Below are 4,595 nucleotides of genomic sequence, written 5' to 3' on the forward strand. Positions count from 1 at the left end.
AATTAATGATTCAGGCGTTTATGCGGTAGACTGTTCCGACGTAACAACTCGGCAGCAACAAAACTACCTGGCATATTTATTTATGCAGTTGTGGTCCACCAACAGTAAGAACAAATGCTTTCTCTAACTTCAGGAATGCATTTAGCCGAGTACCTAATCGCAAGTTGGTGTTCAGGTTGAACCATTCGCCTTGTGAAAAATAGTCGTGATAGAAGCAGGTTTTACTAACCGTGAGGGGTTTGCGCGAGCAAGACTCATTCGTCACGTTTCCTGTCAGTTAAGGAGCGCTCCATATTTGGTCCGCACCTTATTAAGCGTCACCGTACCCAGAGCTAGCCATGAGTGGAGTGATGATTCCTCGCTAACACTTCTTGTTGAAACACAATGTTCTGAAATTTCGAGCCGATTTTTTAAATATTTCAGCGTCAATGGCCAACTTACAACGGGCTAACTTTTTCATAAATTTGAAGATAATAATAACAAAAACAACAACAATAAAAAGTTTACCATAACCTCTAAAACAACTTTTTGTTTGTGCAAAGCAGGGCAACTGGGTGAAAATGTTCGAAAATAGGGGCGAATGACACAGAAAAAGAAGAGTACCCTGCTATTCTGATGTTTTGTTACCTCGGTGACATTGGAACAAACGTAGGAGTGAATTTTCTGTCTTGCTACTATGTTTTCCTCTATTATACCTCGTGGAACTGTCGCACTTGCTGCAGTATACCCCACTTTTGAAGATTCCCTTTTTGTGGACGCATGGAAAGCAAATATTAGTTCACCTTTCTATTCACATTTTTTTAACAGTGTAACTTGTTCTAGGGCTGGCCCTAAAGGGTCTCTGCTGGTATTGTGTCACGGTCTCTCTGGAGCAGGTTTATCCGCCGCTCAAAAACCGGTTCACCGTATAGAAAGGAGTCATTAAAATAAAAAAATTTGGCCGCGTATCTGCTCCTTTTGTTGCAAATGTCGACAAAAGGCGATAGTCTTTATCGACTTTTGCCAAGTAAATGCCTCCTTTCGCCTTCCCGCTCACCTCTCATTTTATTTCTCTTGCGTCGCGCTTTTCCCAAGGTAAAGACGCCAAAGGTTTGCTTAAATCATTTTAAATTTACCGCGTTCCACTGCTCCAGGTCGGGTGTCTCGATGCCAACGCTGCCGTACGGCGAAGACGCGCGTGAATCGAGGCGCCCTACTTCAACGTTTATAGAACCGCGTTTTCCTACTCCACGTGCGTTGCAAGAAGAACGTGGAACCTATCTAGTGGAACCTTTCGTAACTGTTGCTGGTTGATTTCTTAAAATGGCGCCAAAAGCTATAGTGGCGCGGGCGACAGCAGGCGACGGCGGAGTGAATTTTTTTTCTGCAGTTGATGAAGTATTAATTTTGCAAAAATCAAGCATGTATGATTTTTTTATAAAGGAACACTGCAAATATCACTTCTGTATTAATCTGTTGTCTTATATTTGCGTAATGTCTTGATCTTCTTCAACAATGTTGACAAGTATGAACATTACACCGGGCTTAGATCGGTAGATTTAGCTGTGACTATATAAGACTATTGCGCAGGCATTGTTTTACTTTGACCGGGTGGCTGAATCGAGTCACAGACAGACAGACAGACAGACAGACAGACAGACATACAGAGAGACCAAAATTTCTGGGTTTAAGTAGCCCAAGAAAGACTATCGTCTTTAAAAAAAGGTATTAGGGCCTTCATATTTTGATATGAGAGGGCTAATATATATATATAGGCTTAAAACGTCTACCCAGCAATGCATCTGTGTTTAGAGGTGAAGCCGACTTTAAAGAGATTAGTGCAAGCTTGGAATTTGTAAGCTGGCTTTCCCACTTCTGTGTTGCACGCTGAGGCATGGTCATCTATGGAGGGAGTATGATTAGAGAAAACGGGTCTAACTATTGCGTTGTTGAAAGTATCCAGGGACAACTGACAAACATTAGCAGTTAAGAGGACTCTACCAATACGCCGGCTTTCATTTACTTGTCATAATTATTTCACAGTGAATTGTAAACGTTATGTATGTGTTTATTGTTCTATTGTAGAGCGTCGATCAGGCCAGAGAGACGGCACCAGACATCTTGCCGCAACCGGAACCTGATTTTTATTCTCTGCGCGTGGCTCGGACTGCTCACGCAAGCACCCGCGGTCGATGATGATGATGATGATGATGATGATGATGATGATGAAGCGTAGGCGATGTTGATGATGGGCGCTGCTGTGGTGATTATGATGATGATGCCGCTACACTATAGAAAGAAACGAAGGTCCACCAGCAGGCGTAAATTGTCTCGCCTAGGGGCAGACACCGGAATGCCTGCTGGTGTAGGGGAGGGGGGATAGGGAGGAAAGAGTACATAGGAATAGGGGGATAGGGTAGAGGGTTTACATGAATTATATATAACACATATGCAAGACTAATGTATAGGTGAAAAAAAGACGGGAAGTTAAACAATTTAGCAAAGGACGAATACATATAAACACTAGACATATACAATAAACATCAATTCTGATTGTGGGGGTTTAACGCGCCGACGCAACGCAGGCGATGAGGCGCGCCGTAGTGGAGGGCTCCGGATTAATTTTGACCACCTGGGGATCTTTAACGTGCGCCGAAATCTCGCACACACGGGCGTTTTTGCTTTTCGCCTCCATCAGAAAAGCGGCCGCCGCGGCCGGGAATCGAACCCGCGACCTCGTGCTCAGCAGCGCAACGCCTTAGCCACTGAGCCACCGCGGCGGGTACAATAAACATCAAGGTAGAGAACACAATGGTGTAGCATAAAGGACACCTATACATATATATACACCCACGCACACATACACACACAGGAAAGCTGCACCAGCAGCAGCCCTCCGCTGCCACCTTGGCTGTTGCACAGTGTTGTAGCGGAGTGCGCTGTGGAGCCCAGAGGCACCCAGGTATGCTCCCAGGGCCTCGAGCACTTCCCATACAAAAATATTGTATTGTCGGCTCTAGAAAATCCTTTTTATGGTCGTCTTTAGCTATTTGGCCCAATAATCTTTAGACTTTTCTATTGCTGTCTTTAGCGATTCGTATCGTCATTCCTATTGGTGTCTTTAGCTTCTTCTATAACCGGTTCTACGGCTGTCTTTAGCTATTCGTATCGACATTCCTATGGGTGTCTTTAGCGTCTTCTATAGCCGGTTCTGTGGTTGTCTTTAGATATTCGTATCGACATTCCTATGGGTGCCTTTAGCTTCTTCAATAGCCGGTTTTATGGTTGTCTTTAGCTATTCGTATCGAAATCCCTATGGGTGTCTTTAGCTTCTTCTATAGCCGGTTATATGGCTGTCTTTAGCTTTTCTTTCGATATTGCTATGGCTATAGAAGAATCTAAAGACACCCATAGGAATGTCGATAAGAATGGCTAAAGACAGCCATAGAAATGTCTGAAGATAATTGGGCCAAATAGCTAAAGACAACCATAAGAAGGTTTTTCAATAGCCGACCATACAATATTTTAGCATGGGCTGCAGCCAGAAGAGAATCACCACTACTTGAAACACAGCGACAGCAGCAGCCGCTGAGAAATTATTAGCACGCTACCATGCCGGCATAGAGCCTTGCAGATCTCCAGAACTTCTCCTGTGGCACTTAGGTTGTGTGCCTAGCTGCATTCTGTAATATATCCTCTGTGAACACTTCACCGATATATGGGGAGTGCGAGGTTGCGATTGCAAACACTTCGCCAGTTTTCATTCACAAAAGGCTTAAACACAGGCATTCAAGGAAAGCAAAATCAAGGGGTTTATTCATTCCATTCATTACATAAAGGGCTACTATCTACACAAATTCACCACCAGTAAACAGTTGTTCACATACGCCGATCGAAAAACACAGCACACGCATTCCAACACTCTGGCTCACGCTTAAGTGACTCGCTCGGCGGCCGCACTACGCGGCACATTCCCCGCGAACGCCCGCCGAGACACAAATACCTACAGGTGCTGGGTAGTCCACAGAAAAGAGAGCACTCAGAAGTCGTTCATTACACTCAGTACTCAACGCACACAGCTGCAAGTACGGTGGCTAAAATGGAAATGCACTCTCAATAAAACAATGAAGACGGTCGCACACAATGCAATGATAAAAAGCGTTTTTCCAAGCTCACTCAATTAGTTCCTTGTAAGTTTTCTCAGCCCGCGAAAAAATAATTATTTTTGTCGCATCACCGTGGCCAAATCTTCACTTCTGTGTACGTTGCAATGCCCATGTGGTGCAGGGTAGTTTAGAAAAGTATTCGTGAACACCAAAAAAAGTCCTCCATTTCTCGCACTATAGAGTCTCTTCAGTTCGTAAGACCACTCACCCTGGAGTTTCGCGTACGATGAAAGTCCTGTCACAGTATCGCAGGTATCCATTTTCGGATGACTTGAAGTTGATGTTGAATTAATCGTAACACTGTCACCGTAAACACCGAAAAGCGACACATTTGCTTGGCGTCACACCATCTACACGAGCACATTGCCGTCGAGTCGAAATTCCCAGAACCAGGCAACACGTGCCATGCCCGCGCACATGAGCAAGGAGACGAAATGTGGCTGGCTGTGT

This window comes from Haemaphysalis longicornis, unplaced genomic scaffold (assembly GCF_048455015.1).
Source record: "Haemaphysalis longicornis isolate Haplotype H1 unplaced genomic scaffold, Haemaphysalis longicornis Haplotype H1 scaffold_1, whole genome shotgun sequence".
NCBI lineage: Eukaryota > Metazoa > Arthropoda > Arachnida > Ixodida > Ixodidae > Haemaphysalis > Haemaphysalis longicornis.